The following is a 15038-nucleotide window of genomic DNA, read 5'->3' as shown; positions in this document are numbered from 1 at the left end:
TAGTGTGCATCGTCATGGCAACCCCTTGGATTACACCAGACCTGGATTTGTTTTTCAATCTAATAAATTGGTTAAAGAGGGAATGTTTTGGGGAGTGTTTTTTCAAATAAAAATGTGTTTGTCGTGTATTTTTTTTTTATTACTGACTGGGTTGGTGATGTCGGGTATCTGATAGACGCCTGACCTCACCAACCCCAGGGCTTGATGCCAGGTGACATTACACATCTGGTATTAACCCCAAATATTACCCCGTTTGCCACCGCACCAGGGCGCGGGATGAGCTGGGGCGAAGCACCAGGATTGGCGCATCTAATGGATGCGCCACTTCTGGGGCGGCTGCGGCCTGCTATTTTTAGGCTGGGGAGATTCCAATAACCATGGACCTCCCTAGTCTGAGAATATCAGGCCCCAGCTGTCTGCTTTACCTTGGCTGGTGATCCAATTTTGGGGGACCCCTACGTGTTTTTTTTTTTAATTATTTATTTAATTTAAAATAACAGCGTGGGGTGCCCTCAGTTTTGGATTACCAGCCAAGGTGAGGTTGCCAGCTGTGGTCTGCAGGCTGCAGCCGTCTGCTTTACCCTAGCTGGCTACAAAACTAGGGGGAACCCTATGTCATTTTTTTTTCATTTTTTTGGCTAAATACAAAGCTAAGCACCCCTTAGTGCCACATGAAAGGTACCAAAGGGTGTTCCACTTTTTCTCCATTTTTTTCTCCACTTTCTCTCCACTTTTTCTCCACTTTTTCTCCATTTTTTTCTCCACTTATTCTCCACTTTTTCTCCTCTTATTCTCCACTTTTTCTCCACTTTTTCTCCACTTTTTCTCCTCTTATTCTCCACTTTTTCTCCACTTTTTCTCCACTTTTTCTCCATTTTTTTCTCCACTTTCTCCACTTTTTCTCCACTTTTTTCTCCACTTTTTCTCCTCTTATGCTCCACTTTTTCTCCTCTTAATCTCCACTTTTTCTCCACTTTTTCTCCACTTTTTCTCCACTTTTTTCTCCACTTTTTCTCCTCTTATGCTCCACTTTTTCTCCACTCTTTCTCCACTTTTTCTCCACTTTTTCTCCACTTTTTCTCCACTTTTTCTCCTCTTAATCTCCACTTTTTCTCCTCTTATGCTCCACTTTTTCTCCACTTTTTCTCCACTTTTTCTCCACTTTTTCTCCACGTTTTCTCCACGTTTTCTCCACTTTTTTCTCCACTTTTTCTCCTCTTATGCTCCACTTTTTCTCCACTTTTTCTCCACTTTTTCTCCTCTTAATCTCCACTTTTTCTCCACTTTTTCTCCACTTTTTCTCCACTTTTTCTCCACTTTTTCTCCACTTTTTTCTCCACTTTTTCTCCACTTTTTCTCCTCTTATGCTCCACTTTTTCTCCACTTTTTCTCCACTTTTTCTCCTCTTATGCTCCACTTTTTCTCCACTTTTTCTCCACTTTTTCTCCTCTTATGCTCCACTTTTTCTCCACTTTTTCTCCACTTTTTTCTCCACTTTTTCTCCTCTTATGCTCCACTTTTTCTCCACTTTTTCTCCACTTTTTCTCCACTTTTTCTCCTCTTATGCTCCACTTTTTCTCCACTTTTTCTCCACTTTTTCTCCTCTTAATCTCCACTTTTTCTCCACTTTTTCTCCACTTTTTCTCCACTTTTTCTCCACTTTTTTCTCCACTTTTTCTCCACTTTTTCTCCTCTTATGCTCCACTTTTTCTCCACTTTTCCTCCACTTTTTCTCCACTTTTTCTCCTCTTATGCTCCACTTTTTCTCCACTTTTTCTCCACTTTTTCTCCTCTTATGCTCCACTTTTTCTCCACTTTTTCTCCACTTTTTTCTCCACTTTTTCTCCTCTTATGCTCCACTTTTTCTCCACTTTTTCTCCACTTTTTCTCCACTTTTTCTCCTCTTATGCTCCACTTTTTCTCCACTTTTTCTCCACTTTTTCTCCATTTTTTTCTCCACTTATTCTCCACTTTTTCTCCTCTTATTCTCCACTTTTTCTCCACTTTTTCTCCACTTTTTCTCCTCTTATTCTCCACTTTTTCTCCACTTTTTCTCCACTTTTTCTCCATTTTTTTCTCCACTTTCTCCACTTTTTCTCCACTTTTTTCTCCACTTTTTCTCCTCTTATGCTCCACTTTTTCTCCTCTTAATCTCCACTTTTTCTCCACTTTTTCTCCACTTTTTCTCCACTTTTTTCTCCACTTTTTCTCCTCTTATGCTCCACTTTTTCTCCACTTTTTCTCCACTTTTTCTCCACTTTTTCTCCTCTTAATCTCCACTTTTTCTCCTCTTATGCTCCACTTTTTCTCCACTTTTTCTCCACTTTTTCTCCACTTTTTCTCCTCTTATGCTCCACTTTTTCTCCACTTTTTCTCCTCTTAATCTCCACTTTTTCTCCTCTTATGCTCCACTTTTTCTCCACTTTTTCTCCACTTTTTCTCCTCTTATGCTCCACTTTTTCTCCACTTTTTCTCCACTTTTTCTCCTCTTATGCTCCACTTTTTCTCCACTTTTTCTCCACTTTTTTCTCCACTTTTTCTCCTCTTATGCTCCACTTTTTCTCCACTTTTTCTCCACTTTTTCTCCTCTTATTCTCCACTTTTTCTCCACTTTTTCTCCACTTTTTCTCCATTTTTTTCTCCACTTTCTCCACTTTTTCTCCACTTTTTTCTCCACTTTTTCTCCTCTTATGCTCCACTTTTTCTCCTCTTAATCTCCACTTTTTCTCCACTTTTTCTCCACTTTTTCTCCACTTTTTTCTCCACTTTTTCTCCTCTTATGCTCCACTTTTTCTCCACTTTTTCTCCACTTTTTCTCCACTTTTTCTCCTCTTAATCTCCACTTTTTCTCCTCTTATGCTCCACTTTTTCTCCACTTTTTCTCCACTTTTTCTCCACTTTTTCTCCACTTTTTCTCCTCTTATGCTCCACTTTTTCTCCACTTTTTCTCCTCTTAATCTCCACTTTTTCTCCTCTTATGCTCCACTTTTTCTCCACTTTTTCTCCACTTTTTCTCCTCTTATGCTCCACTTTTTCTCCACTTTTTCTCCACTTTTTCTCCTCTTATGCTCCACTTTTTCTCCACTTTTTCTCCACTTTTTTCTCCACTTTTTCTCCTCTTATGCTCCACTTTTTCTCCACTTTTTCTCCACTTTTTCTCCACTTATGCTCCACTTTTTCTCCACTTTTTCTCCACTTTTTTCACCACTTTTTCTCCTCTTAATCTCCACTTTTTCTCCACTTTTTCTCCACTTTTTCTCCACTTTTTCTCCACTTTTTCTCCACTTTTTTCTCCACTTTTTCTCCACTTTTTCTCCTCTTATGTTCCACTTATTCTCCACTTTTTCTCCACTTTTTCTCTACTTTTTCTATGGTCGGTCTACCCATTAGCTCTGCCATGCATAGTGTAGCTCTACACCTACTGCACATGTTACTTTATGATTGACATCTCTTTCGTACCAGAGCTGTCTAAGTCTACTCTGACCCCATATTTGTCATTACTATATTGTCCTTGTACTGTATTATGACATTTGTATCATGTGTTTCATTTCTTGCTGTGTTGCAATTTTTTTGCTGCATCCCAATTGTACCTCTACATTGTTCGAGTTTATGTTATTGTTCTCTCACTCTTATGTGATACTGATTATTGTCATTTTTCATGATTACATGCAGATAAGTCCAATCTGACGAAGGCTCAGGCCGAAACGTCATTTGTAACTTGTTTTGGACAAAAACATATATGCTTATGAAAAAAAAATTTTCTTAATACGGACCAATAAAGAGTGATTTTGCATTACTATCCGTTGTGACTTACTGACTTAGTCTGGGAGATATAGAGTGCCGAGGTTACTCACTAATTTTATCTATTATTACCTCTGAGCACCTATATACCAGTGAGCAGAGCTTCCTCTACAGTAGTTCTCCTGATTAGGCATGCCCTTACCTCATGAGCAGGGCATTGCAGCTTTGGTAGCAACCATTACGACATGGACTCTGCTGCTGTGGACCCGGGGAGAGTGAGTGCAGATTCATTGCACCCACACTCCTCACATGAAGGGTCCGCACTCCTAGAAAATGGGGGATACGTTCCCTGAGTGTCTCCCCCCCATATTCTAGACGGTCCAGAGTTGTCGTGGGACCCCTTTATTTTTTTTCTTACAATAAATTGGTGAAAGAGGAAATGTTTTGGGGACTGTTTTTTCAAATAAATTTCTTTTGTCGATTTTTTGTTTTTGTTAGTACTGACAGTTTATGATGTTGGGTATCTAATAGACGCCATGACATCACAAACTGCTGGGCTTGATCTCAGGTGACTTTACAGCTAGTATCAACCCGATTTATTACCCCGTTTGCCACTGCACCAGGGCACGGGATGAGCTGGGGTGAAGCGCCAGGATTGGCGCATCTAGTGGATGCGCCACGTCTGGGGTGCCTGCGGCCTGCTATTTTTAGGCTGTGAAGGCCCAATAACTATGGACCTTCCCACCCTGAGAATACCAGACCACAGCTGTCCGCTTTACCTTGGCTGGTGATCCAATTTGGGGGGTCCCCTACTTTTATTGTGTAATTATTAATATTTATAAAATAATTATAAAAAAGAGCCTGAGGGGACCTCCACATTGGATCCCCAACCACGGTAAAGCTGCCAGCTGTGGTTTTCAGGCTACAGCCGTCTGCTTTACCCTAGCTGGCTATCAAAAATGGGGGGACCCAACGTAATTTTTTTTTTTTAACTATTTTTTAAATAGAAAAAATTAATGGGCTTCCCTGTATTTTGATTGCCAACCAAGGTAACGGCAGGCAGATGGGGGTGGCAACCCATAGCTGTCTGCTTTATCTGCGCTGAGAATCAAAAATACCGCGGAGCGCTACGTCATTTTTTTAAAGATTTATTTTTACAGCACTGTGATGTCCAGCAATCAAAATACAGGGAAGCCCATTTTATTTTTAGTTATTTAAATAAATAATTAAAAAAAATATATGTTAGCTCCCACTGCATTTTTTGTATTGCTAGCTAAGGGTAATCCAAGCAGCTACTGGCTGCTAACCCCCACTGCTTGGTGTTACCTTCACTGGCAATGGAAAATCCAGGGAAGCATTTTTTTTTTTTTTTGCCAAAAAGCTACAAAAAAAGGACGTGAGCTTCGCCATATTTTTGTATGCTAGCCAGGTATAGCAGGCAGGTGCTGGAAGAGTTGGATACAGCGCCAGAAGATGGCGCTTCTATGAAAATGCCATTTTCTGAGGTGGCTGCAGACTGCAATTCGCAGCAGTGGGGCCCAGAAAGCTCAGGCCAACCGGTGGTGCGGATTCCAATCCCAGCTGCCTAGTTGTACCTGGCTGGACACAAAAATGGGGCAAAGCCTACGTCATTTGTTTTCTAATTATTTCATGAAATTCATGAAATAATAAAAAAAGGGCTTCCCTTTATTTTTGGTTCCCAGCCGGGTACAAATAGGCAACTGGGGGTTGGGGGCAGCCGTACCTGCCTGCTGTACCTGGCTAGCATACAAAAATATGGCGAAGCCACATAATTTTTTCAGGGGGCAAAAAACTTCTGCATACAGTCCTGGATGGAGTATGCTGAGCCTTGTAGTTCTGCAGCTGCTGTCTGTCTGTATGGAGAAGAGCAGACAGCAGCTGCAGAACTACAAGGCTCAGCATACTCCATCCAGGACTGTATGCAGAAGTTTTTTGCCCACCAAAAAAATGACGTGGGCTTCGCCATATTTTTGTATGCTAGCCAGGTACAGCTGGCAGCCACGGGCTGCCTCCAACCCCCAGTTGCCTATTTGTACCCGGCTGGGAACCAAAAATATAGGGAAGCCCGTTTTTTTTAATTATTTCACTTATTTCATGAAATAATTAAAAAACAAATGACGTGGGCTTCGCCCTATTTTTGTGTCCAGCCGGGTACAACTAGGCAGCTGGGGATTGGAATCCGCAGCACAGGTTAGCCCGAGGTTTGTGGGCGCCTCTGCTGCGGATTTCAGTCCGCAGCCGTCCCAGAAAATGGCGCTCTCATAGAAGCGCCATCATCTGGCGCTGTATCCAACTCTTCCAACAGCCCTGGAGCCGGGTGGCTTGTTGGGTAATCATGAGTTAATACTGGCTTTGTTTTACCAGCCAGTATTAAGCCAGAGATTCTTAATGTCAGGCACGTTTGACCCGGCCATTAAGAATCTCCAATAAAGGGTTAAAAAAAGACACCACACAGAGAAAAAATACTTTAATAGAAATAAATACACAGACACATTAGAGACTCCATCTTTATTACCCCTGTCAGCCCTCCACGATCCTGCTCTTCTGTCTTCTTTCTTTCTAGTGTAGTAGTAGTGACGATTGTAGTGAGGGGCATCACTTGGGGCTGGGGAACCTCCATCCTAACTACAATGCTCACTACAATCGGGAAGCAGCGTGCAGCCTTCACTCCGTGAGTGATCACTGCTGGCTGCTAGCGGTAACGCTGACAGACGCGTTACCATAGCAACGGTGCTCCCGGAGCCGCGGTTAGCGGTGACGTCACCACTAACTGCGTTGCTATGGCAACGGTGATCTCCGTTAATGACCGGCTGTGTCAGCCGGTCCCTAACGGAACGGGGAGTCGACCGTGTGCTAGAGCATGTCGCCGGTACACGGCGATACACATATGTGCACCGTGTACCGGAGAGATGCACTCGCAGGTCCTACATGACGTGTCATAGTCATGTGACCAGTCTGTAGCCAATGAGATAATAGCCACGTGACTGGTCACATGGCTATTTTGACGTCACGATAGGTCCTGCTTCTCTGCTGGCAGTGCAGGTCACCGGGAGGATTCAGCGATCATCGGATGGAATAGCGGCAGGAGACAGAGTGCAGAAGGGATCGCGAGGACCGGTAAGTGTTATGGCAATGTTTATTAACTGTTTGTGTACATTTATAATGCATTTTTATGTGTTTGTGATTGCCTCCCATTATAGCCTATACGTTCGAGTTCGGTTCGTCGAACGTTCGACGAACCGAACTCGAACGGGACCCCCGTTCGGCGAACCGGCCTCGAGCCGAACCGGGACCGGTTCGCTCATCTCTAGTGCTAACCATTCTTTCTTCCTCTGACATCTCCCCCCAACCTCTTTCAACTGAAATTTGACCAAGGTCTCCCTCATCTGCTGAGTCTTCCATGTCCATGGACAGTTCGTCCTCCATTTCTTCATGTCCTCCTGCACCTTCCTCAACATCTCGCCTGCTACCATGCACCCTTGTTGATCCCTGTACCCCATGCTCCCATGCCTGGCGCCTTGGTGATGATGAACGTCTGGACCTTGGTGATGTTGTTGTGTCTTGCGCATATGAATCCTCCTGTAGTTCATCCCCTTCCTGTTGTCCCACCCCCTGACTCCGAATAGTGTTTAGCGTGTGTTCCAGCATGTAAATGACTGGAATCGTCATGCTGATAATGGCATTGTCAGCGCTAAACATATTCGTTGCCATGTCGAAACTGTGCAGAAGGGTGCATAGGTCCTTGATCTGAGACCACTCCATCAGGGTGATCTGCCCCACCTCTGCATCTCGTTGGCCCAGGCTATACGTCATGACGTATTGCACCAGGGCACGGCGGTGCTGCCACAGTCGCTGTAACATGTGGAGAGTTGAATTCCAGCGTGTCGCCACATCGCATTTCAGGCGATGAACCGGCAGGCCGAAAGACTTCTGGAGCGATGCAAGTCGCTCAGCTGCGGCGCTTGAACGGCGGAAGTGAGCAGACAGTTTTCGTGCCCTGTTCAGAAGGCCATCTAGGCCGGGATACTGTGTTAAAAATTGCTGCACGACAAGGTTCAACACGTGAGCCATACAAGGTACATGTGTCACCTTGCCCAGGCGAAGGGCCGCACCCAGGTTTGCAGCATTGTCGCACACGGCCTTACCAGGCTGCAGGTTGAGTGGAGACAACCATTTATTAAACTCGGACCGCAGAGCTGACCACAACTCCTCAGCTGTGTGACTCTTATTCCCAAGACATGTCAAGCTAAAGACCGCCTGATGCCGTTGCGCTCTGCTGCCAGCATAGTAATGAGGGGTGCGTGATTCCTTCTGCGCAGTGAGAACGCTGGTGGCCTGACCAGGCAGGCTTGGGGCGGAGGTGGAGGACCCAGATGAGGTGGAGGATGCAGAAGCAGTGGCGGAACTTGGACAGACAGATGATTGACACACAAGTCGTGGGGACGGCAAGACTTGTGCAGCAGACCCTTCACCATCTATCACCATAGTTACCCAGTGCCCAGTCAGCGACATGTAACGTCCCTGTCCATGCTTACTGGTCCAAGTATCGGTGGTGAAATGCACCCGTTCACACACAGAGTTTCTCAAGGAAGCGGTGATGTTGTGTGCGACATGCTGGTGTAGCGCGGGCACACCTTTCTTAGAGAAGTAGTGGTGACTGGGCATCTGGTACTGGGGCACAGCGACAGACATAAGGTCTCTAAAATCCTGTGTGTCCACTAGGCGGAAAGGCAGCATTTCTGTAGCCAACAGCTTACAGAGGGATAGAGTCAACCTCTTAGCTTTGTCATGGGTCGCAGGAAATGGCCTTTTATTTGTCCACATCTGAGGGACAGAGATCTGGCTGCTGTGTGTAGACGGTGTTGAGTAGGGTGTCCCTGGAAAAATGCAGGTTTGTGAGGAAAGTGCAGGCGGAGACATGATGTTGCCTTCATCCAAAGTTGGTGCTATCGATGTCTGAGACAGCTGTACACACTCACTTGTTTCCCCTTCCAAAACAACTGACGACCTACCAAGCAAACTGCCTGTTGCGGTTACAGTGGTGGAAGTTGTGGGTGGAAAAACAGGTGTGACAGCTGTCCCCACAGTCCTAGAAGATGACGAGCGCGCGGATGCACTGGAAGGGGCAGGCGGTGGATGGTTCGCTCCGCTAGGCCGCATTGCAGCACGGTGAGCTTCCCACCGGGCCATATGATATTTATTCATGTGACGATTCATGGAAGAAGTTGTCAAATTGCTGAGGTTTTGACCTCTACTAAGAGAACCATGACAAATTTTACAGATCACATAATTTGGGCGATCTTTTGCTATGTCAAAAAAGGACCAGGCTAGGCAAGGCTTAGAGGCCATGCGACCTGATGATCCACCCCGAATAATGCTCAGAGGCAGAGTGGTGGCTGAGGATGCAGTTGTAGACGTGCTACCAGTACTCCGACTCTGTCCAGGAAGGCGCAAGGTAACTTCGTCATCAGTTGCATCCTCCTCCACCACCACCTCTGTTGACTTCCTCGAGTGCCTGACTGTGGGTTGACAGTAGGTGGGATCTAGAACTTCATCATCATTTGTTGTGTTTGCACTACCCTCCCCCTCTGACCGAGCCTCTTCTTGCCCTGACCGAATATTTAAGTTGTCATCCCAATCGGGTATCTGAGTCTCATCTTCATCAGTATGTTCCTCATTGTCTATAACCACAGGTGTTACAGTTTGTGATAAAGGGTCAACATAATGCTCCGAAACTTGGTCCTCACGGCCTGAATCAGAGTCACAAAGGTTCTGGGCATCACTGCAGACCATTTCCTGCTCTGTACTCACTGTAGCTTGGGAGCAGACCTCTGATTCCCAGGCTATAGTGTGACTGAACAGCTCTGCAGACTCAGCCATCTCAGTTCCACCATACTGTGCAGGGCTGATGGAGACTTCAGAGCTGGGAGAAATCAAGTTTGATTGGGATGACAACTCAGAGGACTGGTGTTTTTTGGATGCGGTACTTGAAGTGGCTGAGAGGGCACTTGTTGGACCACTTGAGATCCATTCAAGCATTTTCCTTTTTTGCCCATCATCTACCTTTGTTCCTGTTGTTCGTGTCCGTAAAAAAGGGAGCACATCGGATTGTCCACGGTAAGTAGTAGACATCTTACTTTTGCTGGTAGATGGTCTATCTTCAGCAGATGATAATGGAGCTTTGCCACCTTCCCCACGGACAAAACCTTTTTTTCCTTTTCCACCACGCCTCTTCCCCTTTCCACCAGCATCTGTCATTTTGCCACTCATGTTGATTGCGACAAGATTGTGGACTGAAAATGTGGTAGTAAAAATTGAGAGGTGGTGTAGATTGCAGTGGTGGTCTAGCTTTATTAACAGCAGAATAATAAAGAATAAATATCCCTGACAATGCAACTACGGCCCTTAAACTGGCAGCAAAAATTGCTAGTATAATGACTTAGTTATAATAAGTTGGAGTGTGCAATGCAGGCAGACGCGCTCTGCAAATGTCTTTGCACTAGTGGGACTATAGCAAAGTCCAATAGCCACGTATAGGATGCCACTAGGTACACTGAGTGTTTGCTAGTATAATGGCTTAGTTATAATGAGTTGGAGTGTGCAATGCAGGCAGACGCGCTCTGCAAATGTCTTTGCACTAGTGGGACTATAGCAAAGTCCAATAGCCACGTATAGGATGCCACTAGGTACACTGAGTGTTTGCTAGTATAATGGCTTAGTTATAATGAGTTGGAGTGTGCAATGCAGGCAGACGCGCTCTGCAAATGTCTTTGCACTAGTGGGACTATAGCAAAGTCCAATAGCCACGTATAGGATGCCACTAGGTACACTGAGTGTTTGCTAGTATAATGGCTTAGTTATAATGAGTTGGAGTGTGCAATGCAGGCAGAGGCGCTCTGCAAATGTCTTTGCACTAGTGGGACTATAGCAAAGTCCAATAGCCACGTATAGGATGCCACTAGGTACACTGAGTGTTTGCTAGTATAATGGCTTAGTTATAATGAGTTGGAGTGTGCAATGCAGGCAGAGGCGCTCTGCAAATGTCTTTGCACTAGTGGGACTATAGCAAAGTCCAATAGCCACGTATAGGATGCCACTAGGTACACTGAGTGTTTGCTAGTATAATGGCTTAGTTATAATGAGTTGGAGTGTGCAATGCAGGCAGACGCGCTCTGCAAATGTCTTTGCACTAGTGGGACTATAGCAAAGTCCAATAGCCACGTATAGGATGCCACTAGGTACACTGAGTGTTTGCTAGTATAATGGCTTAGTTATAATGAGTTGGAGTGTGCAATGCAGGCAGAGGCGCTCTGCAAATGTCTTTGCACTAGTGGGACTATAGCAAAGTCCAATAGCCACGTATAGGATGCCACTAGGTACACTGAGTGTTTGCTAGTATAATGGCTTAGTTATAATGAGTTGGAGTGTGCAATGCAGGCAGACGCGCTCTGCAAATGTCTTTGCACTAGTGGGACTATAGCAAAGTCCAATAGCCACGTATAGGATGCCACTAGGTACACTGAGTGTTTGCTAGTATAATGGCTTAGTTATAATGAGTTGGAGTGTGCAATGCAGGCAGAGGCGCTCTGCAAATGTCTTTGCACTAGTGGGACTATAGCAAAGTCCAATAGCCACGTATAGGATGCCACTAGGTACACTGAGTGTTTGCTAGTATAATGGATTAGTTATAATGAGTTGGAGTGTGCAATGCAGGCAGACGCGCTCTGCAAATGTCTTTGCACTAGTGAGACTATAGCAAAGTCCAATAGCCACGTTTAGGATGCCACTAGGTACACTGAGTGTTTGCTAGTATAATGGCTTAGTTATAATGAGTTGGAGTGTGCAATGCAGGCAGAGGCGCTCTGCAAATGTCTTTGCACTAGTGGGACTATAGCAAAGTCCAATAGCCACGTATAGGATGCCACTAGGTACACTGAGTGTTTGCTAGTATAATGGCTTAGTTATAATGAGTTGGAGTGTGCAATGCAGGCAGACGCGCTCTGCAAATGTCTTTGCACTAGTGGGACTATAGCAAAGTCCAATAGCCACGTATAGGATGCCACTAGGTACACTGAGTGTTTGCTAGTATAATGGCTTAGTTATAATGAGTTGGAGTGTGCAGAGGACAGGAGGGTACAGTGCCAGGATTGTGGGGCTCTGGGTAGAGGAATGGAAGCCTGCCTTTCTATTCCCTCCTAATAGGGAAATGCAGGGAGGAAATCCCTGACCTTGGCTACACAGACGCTGTCGCTGTTTTCAGGACCTGTCACCTTAACTCTGACCCTGCCGGTTTGAGCCCTTAAAAGGACTGCTAGAAAGTGCTCTCCCTAAGCTGTCTAACGCTGTGTATGGAGCACATACAGCTGTATCGGCGATAGGACTCAGGAGGACGGAGCTGCGACAGTGATGTCTGACACCAAAGACGCAGAAGAGGTAATGGCGTCCTGGAGGAAAATGTCCGATTTTATAATGCAGGGACATGTGACATGCAGATCCTATCACACATGCCGTTGCTTCTCTGGCTCAAAGTCCACTTAGCTGTGTGTGTGTCTGGGATTGGCTGACATGCTGGCCCGCCCCACTACACGCGCGCTTAGGGAAGGAAGACAAGGAAAAAAAAAAAAATGGCGATCGCCATTATAGAAACAGCAGTGATCTGAAGGCGCTGTTCACGCACATTATACTCTGAAATGTCATAATAGTGTGATTCACAGAGTGACTTACACTATTACAGCAGAAACCAAGCTAGGATTTAGCTGGTTTTTTGCTGCTAGAACCGTTCTCGAACGTTTCTAGAACTATCGAGCTTTTGCAAAAAGCTCGAGTTCTAGTTCGATCTAGAACAGGCCCCAAAATCACTCGAGCCTAGAACTGGAGAACCTTGAACCACGAACCGCGCTCAACTCTAGTCACAACTCGAATAGGTGAGTAGGCCTAATTTATTGTCATTGATTTCTCTACCTGGTAAGACCCTATTGCGCTTCTCTGTTCCACAATATTATATCTGGATTCTTAACTACTGATGTTAGAAGAGGACATTAAATAACAGTTTCATGTTAAGTTTTTACTTGTTATGAATTTATAAAAAAAATAAAAAATACTGGCTGCAAGATTTGTTATTCTTTTTTTTTTTCAAAACATATTCAACATAGAACAAAATTGACCATTGAGAACTGTTGACTCACTACATAATACTCTAGTGATCAATGGTGGTCCTAGCAGTAGAACCACTAGTGATCAGTTTTATCTATGTTTTGGAAGCATAAAACATTTTAAACATTTTCCTTCACTGGGATGATCCTGGTGACAGTTGCCGATTGCATGATTGAAGATAAAGCTGTTAGGGAACTGAGCACACCAGGGTGGCACCCTAAAATGGGAGAGTGAATAAGCATCACCTGGATGAGTTGTGAACGGCACGACTTCTGAATATATGTATAAAACAGTTACTGGTGCCCTGTCACTTGAAGCCGAGGTCCTCCAGAACTCAAGAAATGTTTCACCATAGTAGATGATTCATGATGTGAGGTCTGAGCTGCTGAATAAACAATCCTTCAACAATGGTTCAGTAGACTGGTTTTGTCGACAGTCCAATAAAACCTTTCTACTGAACCATTGGCAAAGGATCCTTTATTTATCAGCGCAGCTCACAGATCTTGAATCGTCCCCTTTGGTCAAATTATTGCAGAATTTTAGTTTTTGGGCTGCATAGTATGATTAGCTTTTCTGTTTTACCCAATAGCAAAATCTGATGGATCAAGGATTCAGGATTCAAAATGCCTTAAAGCTTAAGCTAATCAATGAACAGTATATTTCATATTTATTTATATCCTAGGCTTTTTAATCCGCCTTATATAAAGGCTGTTTCAATTTCCCCTTTCTAATAAGATAGAGTCAAGAAAATCCAGGGGTATCATGCTTCAGGCTTCCATCCTTGCAATAGCTTGGAGCTGTTTTTTCCATATGTGACTCTGGACATACAGTAGCTGTGAGTTCTGGCCTTTTGTCAGCTAAGTAGATTGTTCTTGTAGGTCATAAAAACACTTGGACTAATGTATTAAGCACTGCTGACATGAAGTATGAAAGTACAAAAGCTTTCTCTGTTTCACTAGATAAGAAAGGTGTTAAACCATGCACACCTACCAAAAATAAATATACAGATCTATGTGCTTTAGTGGTTCTGTTCTATGGGAGGCTTGTATTGATTAAGCCACATTGAATTGTACCACCAAATTATTGCTCTGAAGGCAACTTTGCTGTTATTACAAACTAAAAAAGCAAGTTTATCTTCAACCATAACAAAGCTGAGTCTCAAATACATTACAGTTGATTAATGCTGCTTGATCTGTACCACCCCCGTGCCAGCGGCCGAGCCACTCGGATCTGGAACCGCGGTGGCTCGAGGGGTCTCCGGACCCTGGGGTCGTGCGGACACTCGAATTTTAAAAGGGAGAAAGTAGGTATGTACAGGGGATGTGTAAGTTTGTGACGCCACCCACGGTGCGTGGTAATGTAGGAGACCACCGCTGCTGTTGGGGAGCCCGGTGGCGATGGTGTAGCAGCAGGATATTTAACCCCTCCGTGGGTAGGGGGTTTGTGCCCCGGGGCCTGTTGGGTGTTGGAGACTGGGGTGCCGTTGGGTAGAGGAAAAGGGCTTTTCAGCGTACTCACTCAGTCCAAGAATAACAACTCCGACAGCTTGTAAACCAGAATTCTGAGCACCTCTGCAGCATGGAGGCAGCACGTGTGGATCCGTGCCCTTGGTGTTGCTTTTAGCCTGTGGCCCTTTCCGTGGCACCTTCTCACTAGTTGGACCCTCAAGCTTGAAACTTTTCCGATCCCGCTCACCCGTATGGCTAACGGAGTGAGCTTCCTCTCAGGGTTCATGCGTAGGATTTCTTTGGACTGTATTTGGGAAAGTCCTATTCCATCGGTGAATTAATACCCCAATTTTGGAGCGGGTTGGGGATGAATCCTGAAGTCTTCACCCCCGTCGGGTAAATTACCGGGACGAGTGAAGCTACTTCCAAGCCTAGGTTCCACGTACCCCGTCCTGCCCTGGCCCCTGCCCGGTGATGGCTCAAGGCCACCGGCTGCCCTCCTCACCAATCCGTGGCCCTTGACGCGATCCCTTGCGACCAGGGTTCCAGCTCCTATCAGGCTCAGACCAACGTCTGCCACCTAGCAAACTTCAGGAGCCCTGCTCCGGATAGGTGACCTCTCCCTTTCAGAGAGTCACCTTCCACCTCCTACTCCTTTCACTCCTGTTCCACTTC

The sequence above is a fragment of the Anomaloglossus baeobatrachus genome, chromosome 3 (genome assembly GCF_048569485.1).
Source record: "Anomaloglossus baeobatrachus isolate aAnoBae1 chromosome 3, aAnoBae1.hap1, whole genome shotgun sequence".
Classification (NCBI taxonomy): Eukaryota; Metazoa; Chordata; class Amphibia; order Anura; family Aromobatidae; genus Anomaloglossus; species Anomaloglossus baeobatrachus.
Note: the sequence above shows the minus strand (reverse complement) of the source record.